Genomic DNA, 16,272 nt, shown 5'->3' with positions numbered 1-16,272 from the left:
TGCCACTTCAAAGCAGCGTCAGTGCGTCTGTCCCAGTCCGTGTGCCCGCTTGTGCGTCCCTCCCCCCTCCCCCACCCCATGTCTCTCTGGCTCTGTGACGTGCCTGTTGGGCTCTGGCTCTGGCTCAGGAGCTCTCTCCCCGCGTGCCAGCCCCCTCTTTCTCTGTCTCTGTCCATGTCTCTCTGTATGTCTAGGTACATACAGGTACATATAGGTGTATATTTCGATCTCGCTCCCTCTTTCTCCTCCTCCCGTTCTCTCTGTCGGTCCCTGTCCTGCGGGGACTCTAGTCCCTCTGCCCGCACAAGAACGCAGGATATGGCGAGGCCAAGAGGGAACACCAACAGAGCCACGGATAGGGGGCTCATAGCACTATGTCTCACGGGCGGCTGGCTCGGAGACACGGCAAGCCGGAGCCGCCCGATCCCCAACCTGTCGGCCGCTTCTCTGCCAACCCACCGACACACCGCCCGTCGACCCGCCAAGCGGGCCCACTGCAATCCGCGCCCCTCTGCAATTTGCAGTCCACCATCCGCGCTTCCTAGCTTGGCCACCGCAGCTCCTCCGGTGGCCAGTGGCCAACTGGCAACAGCTGATGGCCAAGCGGTCACAGCTGATGACCATGCAGCCCCCAAGCAGCACCCCTCCACGCGAGGCCCAGAGCCTGGAGAGTGCTCTCTGCGAGTCTGTCCCCACAGTCCCCGTCTGTCTCTCTCCGCCTCTCTCTTGCTCCGTCTCTGGCCTTCTCTCATCCTCTCTCTCACCTCCCTGGGTCAGGAGAGGTGACGTGTAGCCAGTGAAGGGACCGGACATCGGGCGGGGCTCCGGTCGCTGACGAGGGTTCCAGGGCCCAGACTGAAGGCTTGTGACGAAGGGTGGCTGCAGACTGGAGATGCTGCACCCTGGTGGCGCGGGTGGCTCTCCCTGGCTTTGGGCCTGTGGATGGGTCCGGTCAGGGCCAGGGCCTGGGTTGCACGTCCCTAGGGCCGGAGGGGACTGAGAGGACCCTGCGACCCCCTCGGTGGCCCTGAGAGGTGGGGACAGCACAGCAGCAAGGGGGGTGTGCGGTTGTGGGGCTGGGGGGAGATGAGAGGGGTTGGGGTAGGGGGGCGGGGTGAAAGCCCTTCGGGGCCTGGGGAGGCCCAGGATGCCAGGGCGCCCAGACATATGTCACAGTCAGGGAAGTGACAGAGGCCCGTGGAGCCACTGGGGGGCGTGAAGGGGCCTCGCTGCGGGCCAGGAGTAGCCCGTCGCCCACACCAGCGGCGTCCGGAGGAGGCGGGGAGCGGGCGGCAGGCGCTCGGGCAGACGTGCTCGCCACCCTAGCGGCCCAGCAGCACGGCGCGCGGTCAGAGGCAGGCCGGGAGCAGGCTCTTGGGGCGCGGGGAGCCGGGTCCCAGCGTCTACGGCCATACCACCCTGAACGCGCCCGATCTCCTCTGATCTCGGGAGCTAAGCAGGGAGGGGCCTGGTTAGTACTTGGATGGGAGACCGCCTGGGAATAGCTGCAGGCTTTTGCTCGCCTCTCCTTTTGCGCCGCCGCCCCGGCGTGGCTCCCTCCGAACCCCTGCCGCCCTTTGCCCCTCTGCAGCCGCCCAGGCAGCCGAAGGTCCCCCTGGCCAGAGGAGGGTCAGTCGCCCGGCACTACAAGCTCGCATCCCCGGCCGCACACCAGGCCTGTCGGCCAGGGCTCCCCCCCACTCCCTCTTCTTAGTGCTCTTCGCCGAGGCAGGCCGTCAGCCTGCAGCAGTCAGCCGCGTCTCGGTCGCCGCCGCCGCCGCCACCGCCATCGCAGGGCTCCCTCTCGCTCCCCGACCCTGCCGCCGCCGCAACCCCCAACGCCCAAGCCCAGGGCTGCCTGCCGGCGCAGGCCTCCACCAGGCTCTCTCCATCCCAGGACGTGCCGGTGCTTTGCACCTCGGCCCGAGCCCAGGGCACGCCCATCCCTGCGCCTGCCCCCGGGACCCGACACACAGGATCGGCGTGTCCTCGGGCAAACGGGACGCCCACCCGCCCCGCCCCACCGGAGTCTTCTGTCTCCGCTGGCAGGCACCTCGCCCCACACCCCCGCGCGTTGTGGGGAGCCATGGTTTCTTGCAACCCTGAACCTTGCAGACTGGCTCGGTTTCTGCCCCCATAACATTGTCTCTGCCTTATCTGAGAAGCGCCTAACGGCTGCTGAGGAATGTGGTGAAAACGGCCAGTTCCCAGACACAGAAAACTAAGGGCTTTCTAGATAATTAGTAGAGTCTGTCTCCTTGAAATATTTACTTTTGTGAGTTTCAGTGACCTTGTATCTTCTATGTCAAAGTAAGGTTGAAGCTGGAAAGATTTACTTTCGCTGAGATAATGCATATCTTCTTCGTTTAACTGCACGTACTCAAATTGTATATATTGGTTAGAGATAATAAACTCAGGGCTTCAGCATGACTGAAGACCGGCCGCATTAGCATTTGTGTGTGTCTTTTATTTCATTCCCACTCCCCCATTCAGGTACTGATCGACTCGTGGCGGCTGGCCCGTCACACTTGGCGCCCGAACAGGGACCTGAATACGGGGGTAACAGTGAGGAACACCACGTGGCGAGGGCCCAGCTCGTAGAGAGCTTATCAGTGGATGCGTGGTGAGTAAGGCACAATACCCCTCGGTCGAATGAATGTGTGAGTGAGTGATAGCTCCACGACTTCGTGTTACGGAGCTTGATTGGGCCCTAATCTGCGGTTCCGGTTCTGTCATACGGCATAACGGTGACTGGACTTCTGTCTACCTGTCCGGGGGGTTATACCGGAGCGCCTCTAGCTAAGACAGATTTGGCTCCGCGAGGGGCACGGCCAGACGGGCATCAGAGTGTTTTCTTTGTTTGAAAGAAGGGCCGAGTTAGGGTGAAGGATGGGTCACGCTAGCAGCAAGGACCTGTATGTTAGAGGACTTAAGAAATTGCTTGCCGCCCGTGGCAGTCGGGTGAGCAGAGAACAGTTAGATAAGTTTTTAGAATTTGTAAAAGAAGTTTGTCCATGGTTTCCAGAAGAAGGCACTGTCAGTCTGGAAACTTGGGAGAAAGTGGGAGAGCAGTTACAAGATTATTATGCTGCCCACGGACCTCAGCAGATCCCTGTAGAAACATTCGGGTTGTGGACCTTGATTAGAGATTGTTTAGATCTCAGGCGTAAGAGCTGTAAGCTAGAGAAAGTAAAACAAGCTGGCAATGAAGAAATTCTTTCATCTGCCGCTTCTCTGGCAGAGAGAGAAAAGGGGGAGGAAGCCAAACCCACAGAAGAATTTTTTAAAGATACAGAGCCTATTTATCAGGAACCTCCGGTCGAGGACTGGGAAGATTTAGACTCTCAGGATCAGAAAGACTTAGAGGATGAAGCAGCCAAACATAATAGGAACAAATACCCTCCTTTGGTGGCTATGGCTCAAGAAGGCAGACAACCTGCAGGCACTACACTTTCTTTTGCAGATCAGCTAAAAAAGATTCAGGGACAGCTGATTGAGCTTAAAGTTGCTGTGGACGAAGGAAATTGTCCTCGGAGTCCCCAGATTCCTTTTAGAAATCAATGGAATCCTCGGGGTAAAGATCCCCCTTGGAAGCAGAGGTGCAAAGATTACAAGCTGCACTCACTTCCCTCTCTGTTCAAATGCAATTAGTCCAGGCTCAACAGACTGGGCCTTTATTAAAATCTCAATCAAAATAGAAGCCTAGGTTACAATTAAGCTCTCCTCCAAGTGTAGTTGCAGGGCTAGATCCACTGCCCGAGGCCCCTGTTGTAGCCCCTGTGACAATGAGACAATTACCAGGCGTAAAAGATCAAAGGTCCCCCCTACAAAAGAGTTTACAAGCTGCTAGTACAGGACCAACTTTAAAAGGGACACATTGCTTCCTCCAATTCTCCCTGGAATTATCCCATTTTTGATATTATAAAAAAAAAATCTGGTAAGTGGAGATTATGACAAGATTTAAAAAAAGTTAATAAAACCATGGAATTAATGGGAGCCTTACAGACAGGCTTGCCCTGTCCTACAGCCATACCAAAAAACACATATAAAATTGTTTTGGACTTAAAAGATTGTTTTTATACTATACCTTTAAATCCTGATGACTGCCCTAGATTTGCTTTCAGTGTTCCTTCTGTTAATTTACAAAAACCTTTTAAGAGATATCATTGGCTAGTGCTACCTCAAAAAATGGCTAGTAGCCCTACATTATGTCAAAAATTTGTATCAGCTGCTATAAAACCTACCTAAAGGACATTTTCAGATATTTACATCATCCACTACATGGATGACATACTTCTTGCCCACTCTTGTGAACCAAAGTTGCTTGCTGCTTTTGCTCACTTACAAAAAAAGCTCCACAATTATGGGCTGGTTATAGCCCCCCAAAAAAAAAAAATTCAGCAAGTGCCTCCTTACTCTTATCTGGGATATTGTTTAATGCCTCAGGCCATTGTGCCTCAAAAAATACAAATCCGGCGACATTGTTTAAAAACATTAAATGATTTCCAAAAGCTACTGGGAGACATCTATAGATACCCATCCACGCCCCTAGGGTGTGGAAAAGCTCTCACTTTCTACAGCTACAAAAGGACTTTCCACTTCAGACCCTGTTAAATGGATAAAGACTTTGGGTAGAGGGTTTGCTGGAGATATTGCTATTCTGTTTATTGTTCTGTTTATTTTACATAGTCCTCAGATGTGGACAAATAGCCCTCCGACAGGCTGTAAATGAAATAACTACACGTTCTGTGTTTCTCATACTTCAAAAAAAAAAAAAAAGGGGGAGATGTAGTCACACAACAGCCTAGCCGACTGTCCCCCCTGTCTTTCCTTAAGGAAAGAAGAGTCTGTAAGACTGTGCCTTTTTAGAAACTTTGCTTATCTCTATATTTTACACCTTATGTCTCTCTGTCTGGTCCCCAAAAGATGGTTTACAGCCAAAGACGGGTAAGATATCTCACGGGAGATACAACCTAAGCCAGGCAAAACCGAGTGGGGACCCCCAATGAGCTGCCTTAAAAGATCCAAAAAGGAGCCTTGCCTCCCCTTCCCCCTGCCTGGGAAAAGCCACTGCTGTCTCTGGCTTTCCTCAAAGGAGATTGGTAGCCAATGACGGGTAATGATCAGTAAGCGTTTTTACAACCTAAGACAGGAGTCGATCGCTTTGATGATTGATATCCAATGACGGGTAAGTGAAAATGTCTCTACTGACTACCTAAGCCAGACACGATCTCAAAAATAAAAAATAAAAAAGGGGGATATGTAGGGAATTGGAGCATTAAGGGTTAAGAAAATGTAACTTCAAGCAGAGTTTGGGAGGATCGCTAAGGGAAACTCCGATAAGCATAAAGAACAAACAGACACCTGCTGTTCTGGGGATGAGAAATTACCAAAGAAATAAAGACAGTCAGGGCCAAACTTTGAGAAAACGTAACTAATCTGTACTTGCTGCCTCAGCCGCTTTATGTAACCTTCTTGTTTCTGTGTGTATAAAAAAAAGCTGGCTTCATGATAAAATTCAAAGTATGAGAGAAGCTGAACCTTTAAAATTTGATGCAGCTCAGGCTGCCTCTGAGTTTGTTGATGTTCTTAGGAGTGTTTTGCCCTCTATGCCTTATATTACCCATTCTGTTATAATATTTCTTACATTGGGCATCTGTGTCTGCTTGGTTCTGTGCCTACTCCCTATCCTCATCAGATGTTTCATCAACAAAATGTTAGACTTACGAGCTGACATCCATCAGCTTGAGCTCAAGGCGAAGCCTTAAGTCTTTCTCCCCCATGCATTTAAAGGGGCGGATTAGCCAAAGACGGGTAAATACTTGGGAGCCGCTTCAACACCTAAGACAGGGCTTGTATTAATAAAATATGAGTACCAATGACGGGTAAGTTGAGGCAGGCGTCCTGGGATGCCTAAGTCAGGCACCGTCACCTCGCCATCCTGGCTGGATGGACTTTGCTTTTATAAAATAAAAAAGGGGGAGATGTGGGGAGCCATGGTTTCTTGCAACCCTGAACCTTGCAGACTGGCTCGGTTTCTGCCCCCATAACATTGTCTCTGCCTTATCTGAGAAGCGCCTAACGGCTGCTGAGGAATGTGGTGAAAACGGCCAGTTCCCAGACACAGAAAACTAAGGGCTTTCTAGACAATTAGTAGAGTCTGTCTCCTTGAAATATTTACTTTTGTGAGTTTCAGTGACCTTGTATCTTCTATGTCAAAGTAAGGTTGAAGCTGGAAAGATTTACTTTCGCTGAGATAATGCATATCTTCTTCGTTTAACTGCACGTACTCAAATTGTATATATTGGTTAGAGATAATAAACTCAGGGCTTCAGCATGACTGAAGACCGGCCGCATTAGCATTTGTGTGTGTCTTTTATTTCATTCCCACTCCCCCATTCAGGTACTGATCGACTCGTGGCGGCTGGCCCGTCACAGCGCGTCCCCTCCCGTCTCCCACAAGAGCCAGGAGCCCTCCCTTCCCGCCGGCCACGGTGTCCCTGAAACACAGGGCACAAAGAGCCGGGACAAACCAGGGGACGGCGGGAGCAGCACCCCAACACACCACGCGCCATCGACTCCGGGGGAGACCACCACAAGGGCAGAGCAGGCACGCAGGCGCACAACCCTCACAACCAGGGTGCCTGGGGGCTGCCACTCTCCTCCCGCGGGCGGGTGCCTGGGCGGGGCTCAGAGACCACAGGCCCTCCGGAGACCCTGGCGGCCCGCCCCGGAGGCTTCAATGGTGACTGCCAACGCCAGGGCAATGCCTCCTTAGCGGAGCCCAGCCCCGGGCACGACCACACTCCGGTGGAGGAGCTGCCACTTCAACACAGCCTCAGTGCGTCTGTAACAGTCCGTGTGCCCGCCTGTGCGTCCCTCACACCCTCCCCCACCCCATATCCGTCGGGCTCTGTGACGTGCCTGTTGGGCTCTGGCTCTGGCTCAGGAGCTCTCTCCCCGCGTGCCAGCCCCCTCTTTCTCTGTCTCTGTCCATGTCTCTCTGTATGTCTAGATACACACATGTACATATACGAGCATATTTCCATCTCGCTCCCTCTTACTCCTCCTCCCGTTCTGTCTGTCTGTCCCTGTCCTGCGGGGACTCTAGCCCCTCTGCCCGCACAAGAATGCAGGATTTGGCGAGGCCAAGAGGGAACACCAACAGACCACGGATAGGGGGCTCATAGCACCATGTCTCACGGGCGGCTGGCTCGGAGACTCGGCAAGCCGGAGCCGCCCGATCCCCAGCCTGCCGGCCGATTCTCTGCCAACCAACAGACCCACCAACCTACCGACCCACCAAGCCGGCCAACTGCAGTCCGCGCCCCTCTGCAATTTGCAGTCCACAATCCGCGCTTCCTAGCTTGGCCACCGCAGCTCTGCCGGTGGCCAATGGCCAACTGGCAACAGCTGATGGCCAAGCGGTCACAGCTGATATCCATGCAGCCCGCACGCAGCACCCCTCCACGCGAGGCCCAGAGCCTGGAGAGTGCTCTCTGCGAGTCTGTCCCCACAGTCCCCGTCTGTCTCTCTCCGCCTCTCTCTTGCTCCGTCTCTGGCCTTCTCTCATCCTCTCTCTCACCTCCCTGGGTCAGGAGAGGTGACGTGTAGCCAGTGAAGTGAACAGTGATCGGGCGGGACGCCGGTCGCTGACGAGGGGCGAGAACCCAGAAAGAAGGCTGTGTGAGGAAGGGTGGCGGCAGACTGGAGGTGCTGCCCCCTGGTGGCGGGTGGCTCTCCCTGGCTTTGGGCCAGTGGGTGGGGCCGGCCAGGGCCAGGGCCTGGGTTGCACGTCCCTAGGGTGGAGGGGACTGAGAGGACCCTGCGACCCCCTCGGTGGCCCTGAGAGGTGGGGACAGCACAGCAGCAAGGGGGGTGTGCGGTTGTGGGGCTGGGGGGAGATGAGAGGGGTTGGGGTAGGGGGGCGGGGTAAAAGCCCTTCGGGGCCTGGGGAGGCCCAGGATGCCAGGGCGCCCAGACATATGTCACAGTCAGGGAAGTGACAGAGGCCCGTTAGAGCCACTGGGGGGCGCGAAGGGGCCTCGCTGCGGGCCAGGAGGAGCCCGTCGCCCACACCAGCGGCGTCTGGAGGAGGCGGGGAGCTGGCGGGAGGCGCTCGGGCAGACATGCTCGCCACCCGAGCGGCCCAGCAGCATGGCGTGCGCTCAGAAGCAGGTCGGGAGCAGGCTCTTGGAGTGCCGGGAGCCGGGTCCCAGCGCCTAAGGCCACACCACCCTGCACGCGCCAGATCTCGTCTGATCTCGGGAGCTAAGCAGGGAGGGGCCTGGTTAGTACTTGGATGGGAGACCGCCTGGGAATAGCTGCAGGCTCTTGCTCGCCTCTCCTTTTGCGCCGCGGCCCCGGCGTGGCTCCCTCCGAACCCCTGCCGCCCCTTGCCTCTCTGCAGCCGCCCAGCCAGCCGAAGGTCCCCCTGACCAGCAGAGGGTTAGCCGCCAGGCACTACAAGCTGGCAGCCCCGGCCGCACACCAGGCCCCTCGGCCAGGGCTCCCCCGCACACCCTCTTCTCAGTCCTCTTCAGTCCCGGAGGCTGTCATCTCGATCCCTTCGCCGACCTTCGATCGCCGCCACCGCCAACAGCGCTGCCCTCGCCCCCGCCGCCACCGCCAAATCCGCCGCCATCACCGCGCTCCCCACACCCCCCTCCAGCGCTGACCTCACCCCTGCCCCCGCCCTCGCCACCGCCATCGCTGTACTGCTTCAATCTCCCGCCTCTGCTCTCCCCTCCTCCGCCGCCAGCACCGCCCTCTTCCCCGCTACCGCCGCCGCCGGCGCCAACCCTCCCCGCGCCCAGCGCCCGCCGACACAGCCCCCAACGCTGCCGCCGCCTCCATCGCCGACCTCGCAACCCTCCCGCGCCGCAGCCGCCGCCGCCGCCGCCGCCGCCGCCGCCGCCGCCATCGCTGCTCGCGATCAGCCCCCGCTTCTCCCGCCGCCGCCGCCGCGATCACCGCGCTCCCCACCCCCTCCGCCAGCGCTGCCCTCGCCCCCTCCCCGCCCCCGCTGCCGCCATCGCCGTACTCCCTCAAACTCCCTCCTCTGCTCTCCCCCCCTCGGCCGCCAGCACCGCGCTCCCCATCCCCGCCGCCAGCGCTGCCCTCTTCCCCACCCCCGCCCCCGCCGCCGCCATTGCCGCACTCCCTCAATCTCCCTCCTCTGCTCTCCCCGCCTCCTGCACCGCCATCTCCCCCGCCCCCGCCCCAGGCCCGCCGCCGCCACCATCGCCATACTCCCTCAATCTCCCGCCTCTGCTCTCCCGGCCTCCTCCGCCCCCGCCGCCGCCGCCGACGCCGCCGCCGCCGCCGCCATCGACCCCCGTGCCCCAGCGCCCACCGTCAAAGCCCCCATTGTCGCCACCGCCATCGCCGCCCTGGCGCCATCCTCGCGGTTGCCATCGCCTACCTCCCCACCCTCCCTCGCCTCCGCCGCGTCCCCCGCCGCCACTGCTGCCGCCGCCGCCGCCGCCGCCGCCGCCGCCGCCGCCGCCGCCGCCGCCGCCGCACCCCCCCCTCCGTAGCCGCCCAAGCCGCCGCCGCGGGGTCCTCCCACAACTCCCAAGCCCAGGGTTGCCTGCTGGTGCAGGCCTCTCCCAGCCTTGGGGGTGCGGTTGTTGGTAAACCTGGTGGCGGTAGGGGGGCGGGGTGTATGGCGGTCTGGGTCCGGGGAGTCCCCGGATGCCAGAGTTCCACGACTTCTGGCACCATCAGGGAAGTGGCAGTGTCCCATGGAGCCTCGGGTGGCGCGAAGGGGCCTCGCTGCCGGCCAGGAGTAGCCCGCCGCCCACGCCAGGGGCATTCGGAAGAGGCGGGGAGCCGGACTGGGGGGGGGGGACGCGGTGCTGGCAGAGCCGGCCAGCGGGTCGATGCTCGCCACCGGAGCCGCGCATCTGCATGGCGGGCGCTCACGAGGCAGGCCGGGAGCAGGCTCTTGGGGCGCGGGGAGCCGAGTCCCATCGTCTATGGCCATACCACCCTGAACGCGCCCGATCTCCTCTGATCTCGGGAGCTAAGCAGGGAGGGGCCTGGTTAGTGCTTGGATGGGACACCGCCTGGGAATACCTGTAGGCTTTTGCTCGCCTCTCCTTTTGCGCCGCCGCCCCTGCGTGGCTCCCTCCGAACCCCTGCCGCCCCTTGCCCCTCTGCAGCCGCCCATCCAGCCGAAGGTCCCCCTGGCCAGAGGCCGGTCAGCCACCCGGCGCTACAAGCTGGCAGCCCCGGCCGCACACCAGGCCCGTTGGCCAGGGCTCACCCCCACACCCTCTTCTTAGTCCTCTTCGCTGAGGCAGGCAGTCAGCCAGCAGCAGTTAGCCGAGCCTGTGTCTCCGCCGGCAGGCACCTCTCCCCACACCCCCGCGCGCCCCCTCCCATCGCCCACAAGAGCCAGGAACCCTCCCTTCCCGCAGTGGCCCCAACACACAGGGTACAAAGAGCCGGGACAAAGCAGGGGACTGAGGGAGGAGCACCCCAACACACCGCACGCCCTCGGACTCCAGGAGAGACCACCACAAGGGGAAGTGCAGGCACGCAGGCACACAACACTCTCAACCAGGGTGCCTGTGGGCTGCCACTCTCCTCCCGCGGGGCGGGGGGTTCCTGGGCGGGGCTCGGAGCCCACTGGCCCTCCCGCCCGGCCCGGGGGCTTCAAGGGTGACTTTCAATGCCCGGGCACTGCCTCCTTAGTGGAGCCCAGCCACGGGCATGACCACACTTCGGTTGAGAAGCTGCCACTTCAAAGCAGCGTCAGTGCGTCTGTCCCAGTCCGTGTGCCCGCTTGTGCGTCCCTCCCCCCTCCCCCACCCCATGTCTCTCTGGCTCTGTGACGTGCCTGTTGGGCTCTGGCTCTGGCTCAGGAGCTCTCTCCCCGCGTGCCAGCCCCCTCTTTCTCTGTCTCTGTCCATGTCTCTCTGTATGTCTAGGTACATACAGGTACATATAGGTGTATATTTCGATCTCGCTCCCTCTTTCTCCTCCTCCCGTTCTCTCTGTCGGTCCCTGTCCTGCGGGGACTCTAGTCCCTCTGCCCGCACAAGAACGCAGGATATGGCGAGGCCAAGAGGGAACACCAACAGAGCCACGGATAGGGGGCTCATAGCACTATGTCTCACGGGCGGCTGGCTCGGAGACACGGCAAGCCGGAGCCGCCCGATCCCCAACCTGTCGGCCGCTTCTCTGCCAACCCACCGACACACCGCCCGTCGACCCGCCAAGCGGGCCCACTGCAATCCGCGCCCCTCTGCAATTTGCAGTCCACCATCCGCGCTTCCTAGCTTGGCCACCGCAGCTCCTCCGGTGGCCAGTGGCCAACTGGCAACAGCTGATGGCCAAGCGGTCACAGCTGATGACCATGCAGCCCCCAAGCAGCACCCCTCCACGCGAGGCCCAGAGCCTGGAGAGTGCTCTCTGCGAGTCTGTCCCCACAGTCCCCGTCTGTCTCTCTCCGCCTCTCTCTTGCTCCGTCTCTGGCCTTCTCTCATCCTCTCTCTCACCTCCCTGGGTCAGGAGAGGTGACGTGTAGCCAGTGAAGGGACCGGACATCGGGCGGGGCTCCGGTCGCTGACGAGGGTTCCAGGGCCCAGACTGAAGGCTTGTGACGAAGGGTGGCTGCAGACTGGAGATGCTGCACCCTGGTGGCGCGGGTGGCTCTCCCTGGCTTTGGGCCTGTGGATGGGTCCGGTCAGGGCCAGGGCCTGGGTTGCACGTCCCTAGGGCCGGAGGGGACTGAGAGGACCCTGCGACCCCCTCGGTGGCCCTGAGAGGTGGGGACAGCACAGCAGCAAGGGGGGTGTGCGGTTGTGGGGCTGGGGGGAGATGAGAGGGGTTGGGGTAGGGGGGCGGGGTGAAAGCCCTTCGGGGCCTGGGGAGGCCCAGGATGCCAGGGCGCCCAGACATATGTCACAGTCAGGGAAGTGACAGAGGCCCGTGGAGCCACTGGGGGGCGCGAAGGGGCCTCGCTGCGGGCCAGGAGTAGCCCGTCGCCCACACCAGCGGCGTCCGGAGGAGGCGGGGAGCGGGCGGCAGGCGCTCGGGCAGACGTGCTCGCCACCCTAGCGGCCCAGCAGCACGGCGCGCGGTCAGAGGCAGGCCGGGAGCAGGCTCTTGGGGCGCGGGGAGCCGGGTCCCAGCGTCTACGGCCATACCACCCTGAACGCGCCCGATCTCCTCTGATCTCGGGAGCTAAGCAGGGAGGGGCCTGGTTAGTACTTGGATGGGAGACCGCCTGGGAATAGCTGCAGGCTTTTGCTCGCCTCTCCTTTTGCGCCGCCGCCCCGGCGTGGCTCCCTCCGAACCCCTGCCGCCCTTTGCCCCTCTGCAGCCGCCCAGGCAGCCGAAGGTCCCCCTGGCCAGAGGAGGGTCAGTCGCCCGGCACTACAAGCTCGCATCCCCGGCCGCACACCAGGCCTGTCGGCCAGGGCTCCCCCCCACTCCCTCTTCTTAGTGCTCTTCGCCGAGGCAGGCCGTCAGCCTGCAGCAGTCAGCCGCGTCTCGGTCGCCGCCGCCGCCGCCACCGCCATCGCAGGGCTCCCTCTCGCTCCCCGACCCTGCCGCCGCCGCAACCCCCAACGCCCAAGCCCAGGGCTGCCTGCCGGCGCAGGCCTCCACCAGGCTCTCTCCATCCCAGGACGTGCCGGTGCTTTGCACCTCGGCCCGAGCCCAGGGCACGCCCATCCCTGCGCCTGCCCCCGGGACCCGACACACAGGATCGGCGTGTCCTCGGGCAAACGGGACGCCCACCCGCCCCGCCCCACCGGAGTCTTCTGTCTCCGCTGGCAGGCACCTCGCCCCACACCCCCGCGCGTTGTGGGGAGCCATGGTTTCTTGCAACCCTGAACCTTGCAGACTGGCTCGGTTTCTGCCCCCATAACATTGTCTCTGCCTTATCTGAGAAGCGCCTAACGGCTGCTGAGGAATGTGGTGAAAACGGCCAGTTCCCAGACACAGAAAACTAAGGGCTTTCTAGATAATTAGTAGAGTCTGTCTCCTTGAAATATTTACTTTTGTGAGTTTCAGTGACCTTGTATCTTCTATGTCAAAGTAAGGTTGAAGCTGGAAAGATTTACTTTCGCTGAGATAATGCATATCTTCTTCGTTTAACTGCACGTACTCAAATTGTATATATTGGTTAGAGATAATAAACTCAGGGCTTCAGCATGACTGAAGACCGGCCGCATTAGCATTTGTGTGTGTCTTTTATTTCATTCCCACTCCCCCATTCAGGTACTGATCGACTCGTGGCGGCTGGCCCGTCACACTTGGCGCCCGAACAGGGACCTGAATACGGGGGTAACAGTGAGGAACACCACGTGGCGAGGGCCCAGCTCGTAGAGAGCTTATCAGTGGATGCGTGGTGAGTAAGGCACAATACCCCTCGGTCGAATGAATGTGTGAGTGAGTGATAGCTCCACGACTTCGTGTTACGGAGCTTGATTGGGCCCTAATCTGCGGTTCCGGTTCTGTCATACGGCATAACGGTGACTGGACTTCTGTCTACCTGTCCGGGGGGTTATACCGGAGCGCCTCTAGCTAAGACAGATTTGGCTCCGCGAGGGGCACGGCCAGACGGGCATCAGAGTGTTTTCTTTGTTTGAAAGAAGGGCCGAGTTAGGGTGAAGGATGGGTCACGCTAGCAGCAAGGACCTGTATGTTAGAGGACTTAAGAAATTGCTTGCCGCCCGTGGCAGTCGGGTGAGCAGAGAACAGTTAGATAAGTTTTTAGAATTTGTAAAAGAAGTTTGTCCATGGTTTCCAGAAGAAGGCACTGTCAGTCTGGAAACTTGGGAGAAAGTGGGAGAGCAGTTACAAGATTATTATGCTGCCCACGGACCTCAGCAGATCCCTGTAGAAACATTCGGGTTGTGGACCTTGATTAGAGATTGTTTAGATCTCAGGCGTAAGAGCTGTAAGCTAGAGAAAGTAAAACAAGCTGGCAATGAAGAAATTCTTTCATCTGCCGCTTCTCTGGCAGAGAGAGAAAAGGGGGAGGAAGCCAAACCCACAGAAGAATTTTTTAAAGATACAGAGCCTATTTATCAGGAACCTCCGGTCGAGGACTGGGAAGATTTAGACTCTCAGGATCAGAAAGACTTAGAGGATGAAGCAGCCAAACATAATAGGAACAAATACCCTCCTTTGGTGGCTATGGCTCAAGAAGGCAGACAACCTGCAGGCACTACACTTTCTTTTGCAGATCAGCTAAAAAAGATTCAGGGACAGCTGATTGAGCTTAAAGTTGCTGTGGACGAAGGAAATTGTCCTCGGAGTCCCCAGATTCCTTTTAGAAATCAATGGAATCCTCGGGGTAAAGATCCCCCTTGGAAGCAGAGGTGCAAAGATTACAAGCTGCACTCACTTCCCTCTCTGTTCAAATGCAATTAGTCCAGGCTCAACAGACTGGGCCTTTATTAAAATCTCAATCAAAATAGAAGCCTAGGTTACAATTAAGCTCTCCTCCAAGTGTAGTTGCAGGGCTAGATCCACTGCCCGAGGCCCCTGTTGTAGCCCCTGTGACAATGAGACAATTACCAGGCGTAAAAGATCAAAGGTCCCCCCTACAAAAGAGTTTACAAGCTGCTAGTACAGGACCAACTTTAAAAGGGACACATTGCTTCCTCCAATTCTCCCTGGAATTATCCCATTTTTGATATTATAAAAAAAAAATCTGGTAAGTGGAGATTATGACAAGATTTAAAAAAAGTTAATAAAACCATGGAATTAATGGGAGCCTTACAGACAGGCTTGCCCTGTCCTACAGCCATACCAAAAAACACATATAAAATTGTTTTGGACTTAAAAGATTGTTTTTATACTATACCTTTAAATCCTGATGACTGCCCTAGATTTGCTTTCAGTGTTCCTTCTGTTAATTTACAAAAACCTTTTAAGAGATATCATTGGCTAGTGCTACCTCAAAAAATGGCTAGTAGCCCTACATTATGTCAAAAATTTGTATCAGCTGCTATAAAACCTACCTAAAGGACATTTTCAGATATTTACATCATCCACTACATGGATGACATACTTCTTGCCCACTCTTGTGAACCAAAGTTGCTTGCTGCTTTTGCTCACTTACAAAAAAAGCTCCACAATTATGGGCTGGTTATAGCCCCCCAAAAAAAAAAAATTCAGCAAGTGCCTCCTTACTCTTATCTGGGATATTGTTTAATGCCTCAGGCCATTGTGCCTCAAAAAATACAAATCCGGCGACATTGTTTAAAAACATTAAATGATTTCCAAAAGCTACTGGGAGACATCTATAGATACCCATCCACGCCCCTAGGGTGTGGAAAAGCTCTCACTTTCTACAGCTACAAAAGGACTTTCCACTTCAGACCCTGTTAAATGGATAAAGACTTTGGGTAGAGGGTTTGCTGGAGATATTGCTATTCTGTTTATTGTTCTGTTTATTTTACATAGTCCTCAGATGTGGACAAATAGCCCTCCGACAGGCTGTAAATGAAATAACTACACGTTCTGTGTTTCTCATACTTCAAAAAAAAAAAAAAAGGGGGAGATGTAGTCACACAACAGCCTAGCCGACTGTCCCCCCTGTCTTTCCTTAAGGAAAGAAGAGTCTGTAAGACTGTGCCTTTTTAGAAACTTTGCTTATCTCTATATTTTACACCTTATGTCTCTCTGTCTGGTCCCCAAAAGATGGTTTACAGCCAAAGACGGGTAAGATATCTCACGGGAGATACAACCTAAGCCAGGCAAAACCGAGTGGGGACCCCCAATGAGCTGCCTTAAAAGATCCAAAAAGGAGCCTTGCCTCCCCTTCCCCCTGCCTGGGAAAAGCCACTGCTGTCTCTGGCTTTCCTCAAAGGAGATTGGTAGCCAATGACGGGTAATGATCAGTAAGCGTTTTTACAACCTAAGACAGGAGTCGATCGCTTTGATGATTGATATCCAATGACGGGTAAGTGAAAATGTCTCTACTGACTACCTAAGCCAGACACGATCTCAAAAATAAAAAATAAAAAAGGGGGATATGTAGGGAATTGGAGCATTAAGGGTTAAGAAAATGTAACTTCAAGCAGAGTTTGGGAGGATCGCTAAGGGAAACTCCGATAAGCATAAAGAACAAACAGACACCTGCTGTTCTGGGGATGAGAAATTACCAAAGAAATAAAGACAGTCAGGGCCAAACTTTGAGAAAACGTAACTAATCTGTACTTGCTGCCTCAGCCGCTTTATGTAACCTTCTTGTTTCTGTGTGTATAAAAAAAAGCTGGCTTCATGATAAAATTCAAAGTATGA

The 16,272-nt window shown here is 57.0% G+C and overlaps 3 pseudogenes; all 3 read left to right on the top strand.

Annotated features, from left to right (window-relative positions):
• Nucleotides 1–1,401: 1,401 nt before the first annotated feature.
• On the top strand, nt 1,402–1,521 carry LOC148757153 (5S ribosomal RNA; annotated as a pseudogene).
• An 8,455-nt stretch (nt 1,522–9,976) lies between these two features.
• LOC148757152 (5S ribosomal RNA) lies at nt 9,977–10,096 on the top strand (annotated as a pseudogene).
• Nucleotides 10,097–12,144: 2,048 nt separating this feature from the next.
• On the top strand, nt 12,145–12,264 carry LOC148757151 (5S ribosomal RNA; annotated as a pseudogene).
• Nucleotides 12,265–16,272: the final 4,008 nt, after the last annotated feature.

Source organism: Rhinolophus sinicus, chromosome 9 (assembly GCF_057876585.1).
Source record: "Rhinolophus sinicus isolate RSI-liver-muscle chromosome 9, RSI-T2T, whole genome shotgun sequence".
Lineage (NCBI taxonomy): Eukaryota > Metazoa > Chordata > Mammalia > Chiroptera > Rhinolophidae > Rhinolophus > Rhinolophus sinicus.
Note: the sequence above shows the minus strand (reverse complement) of the source record. Positions and strands in the feature narration are given on the sequence as shown.